This window comes from Nilaparvata lugens, chromosome 1 (genome assembly GCF_014356525.2).
Source record: "Nilaparvata lugens isolate BPH chromosome 1, ASM1435652v1, whole genome shotgun sequence".
Taxonomy (NCBI): Eukaryota; Metazoa; Arthropoda; class Insecta; order Hemiptera; family Delphacidae; genus Nilaparvata; species Nilaparvata lugens.
Genome location: NC_052504.1, coordinates 40,888,295 through 40,900,383, shown reverse-complemented (window position 1 = coordinate 40,900,383; position 12,089 = coordinate 40,888,295).

Sequence of the window (12,089 nt, the reverse complement as noted above, 5' to 3'; positions counted from 1 at the left end):
GATAGCACTATCTCTAGCTTCGCGATGTTGTCTGTTTTCCAGAATTTTTTTCTTTACTTTTGACAGTGACTGTACAAAAGTAGACAAAGAATTCTCAGCCGCCATCTTTTTTCTTCATTCTATCAAAATACTTTAGTACACAAGTCGTATAATTGATTTTAAAATGTATTTTTGAATCAATTAAATCATTTTTAGACATTACCGTATGAGAAACACAAATTAAAATACCTGAAATGACATTTTAAAAGTAGATAACTAACCATCCTAGACTTCATCCTTGCTTCAGTTAGCCTACACATATAGGTTAGACCTACTCGTACCGGTATAAATAATATTGAAAGGTTACTTCAGAATTATTTCCATTGAAATTACTCATTTTTAATAGGATTTCTATTTTTCTCATTTTTAAAAGAAATTGGAATAGAATACCCACCAAATAACTTAATTTCTGTTGTTTTGAGATTCAGATTGGTGTATCACAGCTTTTTAGAATAGCCGCCATTTCAGGTTTGTATAAAAATAAAATCTGATCTCAGTTATGGAAGCAAATTTTTGAATCAAATTATGAAAAAATATATATTCTTGATTGATTTGACATTAAATTGATTATTTTATCAAGGAAATTATACTTATTATTAGATCAAATTGAATGGGATGAATTGAGTAACAGCTGTTTACAGTCAGTGGCAAAATGGAGAGACTTGGCAACGTTTTTCTCTTATCTTTCTTCACTGCCATTATAACGTGGACCTCACTAGCTAGAAGATGTGATTGATGCCAGTATAGTCCACCACCACTAAACCTCAGACTGGCTCAATCTGCTAGAATCATGAAAACGGCTACTAGGTAGTCCGCACCAAACACACCACAACTACAGTTACTGGGTAGAAGGTTCTTGGAGGTGAACGGTTGACGCCGACAACTTGTCTCCTCTCTAAGGAGGTGACATGCTGACAGGGGGACTAGTTGACGCGAGCGAGCAGGTGATACTCTGTTGTGCATGGCATCGACAGGATGTCACTTAAGATTCCAGTGGGAGCCATGCAAAAGAGAAAAAACATGCAATACAAGAAAAAACATGCAATTAGACTAGAATTGTACGGAATTCTATTCTCTTCAAGCTTCTTTGTCTGAAATTCAAATTCAATCATTCCGTTTGATTGGAGAGTGGCTTGAACTATGTAAAGAGGATGGATTTGTTGAAATCTTCAGCTTCTCAAAACCCATGTAACTAAATACAAGACAAATCATTCCAAAAAAAGCAATAAACTGTACAATATACAATGCAATAATGAAATTCTTTTACACAATGGAACATTAGGAGCAGCTTCCCCAAAAGAGTAAGCTCAAGCTTGGGAGACGAGATTAGCTGGACAGTTAAGATTATATTACATTGATAAAGTATGACCTAAAATAAACCATTATGAATGTTTTAAATGAAATTGAGCTACAACTTTTATATAGAACCTCTTTTTTCGAAAAACGAAAACAAGATATAAAATTATGAGGCGAAAATTCTCTGCCTTTTTATGGGAATGACTTCCTAATCGATGGATATATGATAAAATTTGATAGGACATTAATTATAATAGGATATCACCTGCTATTTAAAGGGCCCTACACACCTACGGATTTGGCTCGGCTCGGGAGAAATCCGTGAGTGTGCAGGCGATTTTATTGCGAGCCGAGCCAAATCCGTCCAGGGCTACTGGCGCGGCTCGGCTCGGGCGAAATCCGTGCGTGTGTAGGCTCTCCCGGCCGGGCGCGTGTAGTTACCAAAAATCGAGATAGCAAAATTTTGATTTCAGATTCGGATTCAGCGCCCTTGAATGAGTAGAATGGTTCGCGGGAACTCTAAAATAGTCGAAAATAAAAACTCTGTGAGCACTTTAATGTTATTAATGAAGAATTCTATTTCTATGAAGAATTTGGTTGAACTTGTAGCAAGAAAGTACTAGTACTGTAAAATAATAATACCAGTGTTTCCCAAAAATTTTTATAAGCTTTAGAATAAACATATTTCAATTATTTATTCAATATAAATGTACTTATTTTTATATTATTTTTGTCTACTTGTGTGAAATTTTAATGAGGAAGCTGAAATTGAATCACTATTTTTTGTCTCTATTTTTACAGGATAATATCGAGTATGACAACCTTTTTCAATCAATGAACTATCATAGTATTTTGAATACTATATTACACAAGATGTAAAAAGTTTTATACTGTACTTATTGGGAGCTGGTTGAGGCTTTACAGTATTGAGTATAAAGGTTCAATTCTCTATCTACTGCTACGCTGTGTGAATTAAGAGTTGGTGTGTGTCTGTGTGAGAAATAGAGAGTGATTGATTTTATTGATAGTGTGTTAGGTCTCGAACGACCCATTGCACAAAAACAGCATTACAAAATATAAATCCAGATAATTAAACAAAATAGACAATTGTATCATGAACAAAATAGTATTAATGCAATTATATATAAGTCCCCTTATTTTTCTCTATTATATATATATATATATATATATATATACATAAACAATGAACTAAAGTAAGAGAAAACAATAACTTAGAAAATTTACAAGAAAATATATATAATATAATAACTATATTTAATTTTTTATTATATTATAATTATTTATAATTATATATAAATATAACAAAAATAAAAAAAGAGAAAACTCGAACTCCTTTCGAATTTGAGTACGTAAAGGTGGTTATGCAGAAAGGAAGAAGAGAAAAGTGAATACAGTTGAGAATTTTCAGTCCAAATCCATAGATTATTCCGGTAGAAGAAAGGGAAGAAGGGAGAAGAAAGAAAAGAAAAGGAAGAGAGAAAGAAGGAAGAAAGAGAGGAATCACACATACACACACACACACATATATACACTATATAGACTTGAATTACGGGTTAGGGAGCATTCCAGCCGAGTCCACCACCTCTGATCCACCGCAAGACAGCCGCGCCGAACCGGCGACGTCCCTCAACTAGCTTCAGCTCAGCAGGCATGGAATTCCATAAACTACAGGCTGTCACAAGGAACGACTTATTGAACATAACAGTCCTATGTGTTGGGACAGCCAGTAGATGGGATCCATGCCGCGTTCCTCCACGGCCAAAATCACCCAAGTAACGGTACTCCACTGCCAGATACTTAGGTGTTTTGGTTTTCAATATCTTATGCAGGAAGCACAAAGCATGATGTGATCTACTCTCACGCAGCTTCATGAGTTCAAGTCTGTTAAAGTATTCGGTCACATGGTCGTCACGTCTCAGGTTGAAGATAAAGCGAACACAATAATTATGTGCACGCTGCATCCTCTGCAAAAGTTGAACTGTCATGTCAAGAGTCACAATGTCACAGTAGTTGAAGATTGGGAAATCAGAGTCTTGACCAGCATAACCTTTGTAGGAAAGGGAATGAAGTCAGAGATCCTCTTCAATGTCATGATCCCCCCAATGACCCTGTTACAAGTCTGAGTCACATGGCTGGTCCAGTCAAGAGTCCTTGTCATTGTCAGTCCCAAATTTTTCACGTCAGAACTGTATTCCAATTGTATGTTATTCAATGTTATGTATGGTCCGTTAGATATGTCAATTGTGTTTAAAAGAGAGAGAGAGAGAGAAAGAGAGAGTGTGTGTGTAGAGAGACAGATAACATAACAATAAGGAGGAAATGGAAGTGAAAATGATCAGAGTTAATCCATATTCAACTCTTTTCATATTCATAGTTGATTTTCTGATTTCATATTTGGATTCATCTTTTCAAAGTTCAAAATTAAAATAAAAGTTTTAAAAATGTTCATGTTTAGACCTAAACTCTTGAGTGTTCAAACACTTCTAGAAACCTTTCCCTTTGTGAGCAAAAAATTATTATCTTATTAACCTAGTATGTTTATACTATGATAATAGAAAGCTATATTAAAAACAGCCATAACTCCCTTGTTTTCGGGTATTTTCGAAAATGGGACTTACGCACTATTGAATTTGGGGTCGCTGAATTCAAATCTGAAATCAAAATTCCTCTATTTCCATTATTGGACGATTTAGATTTTGGTGGTTTGGATAGCGTTTTGTTAGTAGGGCAGGCCGGGCTCGCGTTGCTTACTACTAGTGTGTAGTGATTTTGCTCCGAGTCGTTCAAGGACACGAGCCAACACAGGCCAAATCCGTAGGTGTATAGGGCCCTTTAGAAGGTGATATGCTGACGGGGTGACCACTTGACGCAAGAGAGCAAGGTGATACTCAATCGTGTACGATCCCGACAGGATGGAACCTACTATTCTAGTAGGTGACATGCTGACGGGTGGACAAGTTGATGGTAGCGATATATATTCTCGCTAGGGGATAACCTGTCGTCTTTGCTCCAAATGTCGAGGTGACAAGTAGACGGGGTGACACCCTGTCACGTACCCCAGTTACTATATAAAATACATCACAACTTTTTTCCCGCCGGCGCCATTAAGATTCCAAATATTCGAATTTTATAATGGAGCTTGTATGGAAGTAAAATCGCTTGCCCTTACTTATTAAAGCATAAATCTTCGTGATTACTAACCTAGATATAATCTCTTTCAAGTTTTGTTATATTCCAAATATAGTTTTGGAAATTGAAATAGAAAATAGTAGATAATTGCGAGTAAAAATGAAAGGTAGGTAAGCAATGTATCCTGAAAGCTCAATCTCCAAAAAAATACTAATAAACTTGGTGGATTCACAGAGATCGGCAGCCTTGATTGTGGGTTGATTTGGTTTGTGCTTTCCTCCCCTTCCCTCTCTCCCAAAGAGGCAAGATAACCTCTCTCCCTCACCCATCCTTCATCCTTCCCGTTTATCTTTCCACCCACCACTTCAAGAAGCGTTGTCGAGAAGTCAACATCTTCGTTCCGTGTCTCCGTTTCCGTGGCGTTCAAGCTAAACGCAATTACCTCGTTTCGTTTCGTGATATATGTGCAATATCATATAGGCCTACGCATAAAGACAGGATATCGTCAGCAGTAACTTCTACACACGAGATACAGTCCACTTCCTCGCCAGTTCCAAGGTTAGTGCAAATTAAAGACTTACTTTTGGGGTTGTCGACGTTTTCGTGAATTAAATCTTAACTGTACCCCAATCCATAGGTTTGGGGACAGGACGGGATTACCACATGGTCCGACCAGGCCTAGGATATGTTCTATTTCCAAGAGATTTATTTTTCAATTTGAATTTCAATTCGTTAATAGTAGAGTTACTTGTTGATACATGCACTGATATCCATGTTAAATCCAGCTACAAAGCTCCTTTACAAATCTTCTTGTTTATCTAATCAGTTACTTAGTTACAATGGCAAGCCCACAAGCCTTGCTTACTATTCGTTTGAAGAAGAAAGAAACTTTGTTTAGCCGTGTTCAACAAGCTTATGACTTGTTGAAGGACATCAATGATCCTAAAATTCAATCTCAATTTTTGATAAGAAGCATATCTATTGAAAATACTGTGAAAGAATATTCTGCACTCTTAGATGAAATCAATGAATTATCTATTCAAGTTGAACCTACTAAAGAACCTGAATATCAATCACTTACCGTTATTGATAATTTATCCTGTGCAATAATAAATGCTCGTGATAAATTGAATCAAATTAAAAATGAGAAACCAAAGGAGAAAAGTGAACCCTCAACTTCAACCTCTCATTCTCCCCGTTTGAACATGATATTACCTCCAACTGAAATAAAACCGTTTGATGGCTCTGATATTTCAGACTGGCCTAGATTCAAAAATATCTTTTCATCATTGATTGTGGATGATAAATATTATTCTCCTGTTCATAAATCCCATATTTTGCATAATTTGTTGAAAGGCGAAGCAGCCAGAGTAGTAAAATCTTTTCAGATAAGTAGTGATTTTGATTTGGCATGGAAAACTCTATGCAAGCGTTATGAGAGTGATAGGGTGCTAGCTAACTACTACGTAAATGAGATTTTGAAAACTAGTTCTATCCCATTTAAACCTTCGTTACAATCGCTTCAAGATTTTCTTGTTAAAGTAGGTGATAGTATTACCACTCTGAAATCGTTGAAAGTTCCTGATTTGGCTGATTATATCTTGTACTCATTAGCTATTCGTCAATTAGACAAAATATCACGTGAATCGTTTGAGCTCGAGGTAGCTGATAAGAGCTTTCCTTCTTGTCAACAGTTGATTGATTTCGTGAATAAGAGAGTTAGATCTTATCAATTATCTGCATCTGATGTGCCGTCTGTTAATGAACAAAAATCTATCGAAAAGCCGAAAAATAAGTCTTTTCAGAAAAAGGTTGTCTTATCTACTCAGGCTAATAACAGCGTTCGAAATAAAAGCAGCTCAGTTACTTGTGAATTGAATGATAGTGCTGAAACAAAATGCTCATTTTGCAACTCAATGAATCATTCGTTATTCAAATGTCCTGCTTTCTTGAAAAGAGATCCAAAAGCTAGGAATGAATTTATTAAATCATTGAGAGTCTGTTTCAATTGTTTCTCCAAATTTCACGCTGTAAACCAATGCAAGTCTAGATCGTTGTGTTATTGTGGTCGTATGCATAATAAATTACTTCATTATCCTCGTAGTAGTGATAATAGCCGTTCGAATTCTCCTGTTCGTTATCAGAAGTCTACTGATAACATCTTTAAAGTTGCTTTGAAATCGAAATCCGTTGATTCGATCACTCAAACTGATAGCACTATGAATGATGTTGAGAATTCAAATTCTTCTAAGCATTGTGGTATCACTGATAATGTTATTGATATGTCATCAATTGTTAGTTTAATTCCTAAAACGAGTGTTGTTCTAGGTACTGCTCAAGCAGTTATTAAAAATTCATCTGGTTCGTTTATTGGTGTTCGTTTAATGATTGATTCTGGTAGTACTGCTAATTTCATCACAAAAGATCTTGTTATGAAACTTGGTTTATCTGTTCATGATTGTCAACAAAATTTCTCTGGTTTGAATTCCTCGAGTGTAGGGAATTCTTCTGGTGTTGTGAAATGTTTGTTGAAACCTATGGGCTCAAATCACCCTCGTTTAGAAGCTGAGGCTTACGTGATTGATAAAATAGTTGGTTCATTGCCTCCTATTTATCTCAGTTCGAAAGTGCAAAATGAGTTGAAAAAATTCAACCTTGCTGATCCTGTGTTCTATGAACAACGTTCCGTTGATCTTCTATTGGGATGCCAGTCAGGGGTGCCCAGCCCCCCCAAGGGCAATGGCGCAAGCCTCCCCCCAATCCAAGTGTAATGCCCCCCCCCCCCAAAGTACCCCAATTCCCAACCCTTTAGTTTTCAACATTAGTCAGTGTATGACAATAAAATTCACATCTTACATTCTAATCTTCTAAATGAAATTATTTACCTTTGTCTTGTGAGGAGTTCTTTCTGTTTTCATAATATTGTAAAAATATATACCATCGTTCCTTATCTCTTTTAAAATAGAAATAAAGTATCTTTTTGATATCATTTTTGAGACTAGCAGTGCACCCGTTCTTGTTCGGGAGGACTAGAAAGTACTAAATTACATCAGGAAAAACTACATGACAAATATTTTAATAGGATATTGAAAGATAAGTAAGGGAGGCTTTGCTTTTTAAATGTTATGGTTACTTATAAAAAGTTGAATAATAATATAATTGATAATTCTTTATTGCAAAAGAATATTGCATAGCAATTTTGGTACCTACCTAAACATTCATACAAATTTGGAACGATTTTATTCATACAATATATAATGTCGGCAAGCTTAGGTATTCTAAATCCTATAATATAAAACGAGCCAATTCTGTTGAGATGTTTTGATGTTTAAATGTTTAGATGTTTATGTATGTATTTCACCGGATCTCGAAAACGGCTCTAACGATTCTCACGAAATTTAGAACATAGTAGGTTTATAATATAAAAATTCGATTGCACTAGGTTTCATCCCTGGGGAAACTCGCTGAAGGACATTGAAATAATTTATCAATTTCAATCCTGATTAATTCCAGTAGAACCAATCAGATAAGCTATCTTCTTGATATGGTCTTCTGTGATTTGTTTCGTGAAATTAATCAGGATTAATTTAACATGCTTTTGTGAGAGAAATTTTTGCTTTCCTCTGGGAATCAATCTCAATCCACTGTGATTAGATAGAACCTTTCTGTATGAACTATGAATATTTATTATAATTTCTTCTTTCGTAATAATTTTTATATGCTTTTGTAGGTACTCCAGAGCGGAGCTCGGTGCCCCGATATTTATCATAAATTGGAACAGGTTGTCACTGATGTTGTGTTGTTGGTAGTATTTACTTTTTAACATTACAGGAGTAAATAACACAAGTCGAAATCTTTAAATGGTTTGGTTTTTGGAATAAAGATATCATCTGAACAAGTACATTTTGTAAATTCTATTTATTAATGCCAAATATCGGGGCACCGAGCTTTGCTCGTTATTTATTCATTGATAAACAGAACTCAATTCTTTAAATGATTGGGGAAGGACTAACAGGCACAGCCCAAAACTGTTTCTTCCCCGAATTTTGATTTATACACTATAAAATTTATAGTTGGAATATTTAATATAAAAGTAGGATACACTTGAATTCAAGTGAAATTTTTAGTCCAAATATTTGAAAACATAAAACTTCTAATTTGGATTGTTTACATACCAAATAGAATAACAAAATAACACTCACTAATCACTTAGAACTGTAAAATAATGATTAACTTTGAATATTAAGATATATACCATCTCATGTCAAAAAATCAGATTACTGTATTTTGATCGAGTCAATTAAAATTTCTAGATTTCTCGCGAGATACGATAAGCTAATTGATTACACAGCTGATACACAGCGTCTCCCACATAGGCACACGCATCTTCTGTTATCGACAGACGACGAAATCATCATCTATTTTTCCAAGGATGAATTATCCTTTTCATGTCCTTCAGGGAGTTATCTCAGGGATGAGACCTAGTGCAATCGAATTTTGATATCATAAACCTACTATATTCTGAATTTCGTGAAAATCGTTAGAGCCGTTTCCGAGATCCGTTGAACATAAATAACCATATAACCAGATAGCCAGATATAAAAATAGAAAAATATAAACAGATATACAGAAATTGCTCGCTTAGTATAATAGGATAACAACTTATAGTCCAGTCAAATGGTCGTTTTTCAGGAACCAGCCCCGAAAGAATTTTTTTCTATGGTTCTATATGTATTTTGGGGCGCTGAATTCTAATCTGAAATTTGCTGACACGCAAGAGGGCGACTTCACCCCCAAAATTTTGGACTTTTTTAAGTTTTCCATTTAATCTCGAGAACCTTGAATTTTTCGAGAAAAAGCATTCTCTATATAACATTAAAGATAGTTAAATTTCCAATGAATTGAGTGGTAGCGCAGGACTACTTCTTGGATTTTTTATCTGAAGTGTTCCAAAAGATACGCAACTCTAAATGTGCGAGAAATTTGTGATATTTCCCCCATTTTCACAGTCTCGCATATGCAACGGTGCGTATCTTGTGGAACACATCAGATAAAAAATCCAAAAAGTAGTCGATGTTGTGATGAATTTTCTCCTCTTTTCACTCCCGTTAAAAAGTTACAGCCAATTGAATGATTAGGTATTTTTATTTTCTAATTTTTCTTGCGATTTTACTGTTATTAAAGAGTCTCTAAAATGAGTACAATACATGATAGAAACTTGCGATTGGTCTTAAATGAGAGAAAATTTCATGCTCTATAGGCTGAAATTTAAATTTTTTTTGCCTTAAATTGATCTTGAATTATTGTTTATATCGAAAAACTGTCAAGACTGTGAAAATAAGAAAAATATCGCAAATTTCTTGATTTTTGAAACAAACGTATCTTACTTCACGATTATATTTTTACAAAAATCATTCACCTCCCATAAAAGAGGAGATTCTTTTCTTCAAATCAAGACCAAGTATCATTTTGAGTTACCGAGACACACAGTTTTGAATATAGAAATCGGTCATTTTTCTATGCATTGAAATATGGGCTGAAATACACTAAAGGAGGAATTTCCTATTCTTATAACAAATTTTAGTGACATGATACATGATTTTTAACCGCCTTGACGTGCTGATATGAACGAGCTGTAGTACGAGGAGATGTGATCATTCAGTCAAAATTCATAAGTGATTAAAGTTTTGATCCTGGACGTATCCTTATGTGTGCCCCCCACTAGGAAATACTGAAATCTTACGAGTGATTCTCATAGAACATAACCCTCGTAAGGTGATTTCAGCCGAAATGTGTTTCTTTTTTGTTAGGAAGGCCATGAAAAGGTATTATAATGAAAATTTGAATTTTGGCTGTAAGACATGATTTTTTATTTTTGGGTGTATTCCCCCTCCCACCTCTACTAAATTCAAAAATAGGTACCTAAGGAATTCGGTTCAGAATTAATATTGTTAATTCACGTGACGTGTGGATTTCTATCATTATTAGAAAAAGATCCTAGTTGTATAGGGTAGAAGTGGTGGGTTTGCATAATTTTGGAAACCCCTTAAAAAAATACCCCTTTTTTGAAAACTCTTAGCTCCGGAATCAAAAATCGTAGAGTCCTGCGCGACCACTCAATTTATTGAAAATTTTATTATGTTTTATATTTTAAATATAAATTTAATTATCTTCAATGTTATATAGAGAATGCTTTTTCTCGAAAAATTCAAGGTTCTCGAGATTAAATGGAAAACTTAAAAAGTCCAAAATTTTGGGGGTGAAGCCACCCTCTGGCGTGTCAGCAAATTTCAGATTAGAATTCAGAGCCCCAAAATACATATAGAACCGTCGCGAAAAATTCTTTCGGGCTGTTTCCTGAAAAACAACTATTTGACTGGACTATTATACAAAACAGAAAAAAGTAATAAAGCATTACACTAATTACTTGATTACTGTGTGGTAAATAGGGTGTAAATTTGAAAGATTGAAATTTGCTTCATTTGATATTTTTCACAAATTTTTGACAAGAGAAGTTTTTTCTCCTGTCAAATTCACTAGAGTTTGCGATGTTGTTTATAATTGCATTCCCATTCCAGAGACAATAATATCATCATGAAACGCCTTCGAGATTAAAATAATTATTAGATTGAGATGTACATTACAATTTAACTTATCATTGTGCTTTTAAGAAAATTAAGTTGCAACAGCAAGGAAACTCAAAGGACCATTGTAAATTAATTAAGCAAAGGAAATCAGAATAATAGTGGATGTTGAAGTTATAATTTATTTTTGTCAAAGATTTACCTTCAAACTCATAGGCTTAGAATTACTAAAATTCCTGCATACAAAATATTATCAATTGTATTTTTTATGCTGTATATTGAGTTACACTTAGTAAAATATAACATTGTAAAGGTGGGAAAAAGTATTAAAATTAACTACATTAGGATAATATTTCTATTTAATACCTTGATTTTTTAGCCATGATTCAAAATGTTTACATAAAATATAAAAAAATCATGCCCCCCCCAAAAATGTTGATGGCGCAAATTGCGCACCCCATGTGGGCACCCCTGATGCCAGTTATTCAACAAAATATTACGTCATCATAGTCAAGTCTCATCTAGTGAAAAGTGTTCGTTTTGCGTGATTCCTACCGTGTTTGGTAATATTATTTTGGGTGAATTTCCTAATCATTCCGGTCTTCTTAATCAGTCATTGACTGCATTAATGACGTGTCCCACCTCTGAGAACTCGTTGAATAATTTGGTTCATAAGTTTTGGGAAAGTGAAGAAATTCCTAATCATAAATTTCCTAGTCCCGATGATGAGTTTTGTGAGAAACATTTTGCTGAAACTCACATGCATGATACTGAAGGAAGATATGTTGTTCGTCTCCCTTTCAAAGTTGACACTAATCAACTCAAGTTTCATGAATCTCATGATGTTGCTTTAAATCGTTTTCTGTCGTTGGAGCGTCGTATGCTGCGTGATGCTCGTTTGAAATCTGATTGCGTATCATTTATGGAAGAGTATCTTCTTTTGGATCATATGGAAGTTGCTAAAAAACCAGGTAAATATTTTATTCCTTATTTTTGTGTATTCAATCCGTCATCACCTAC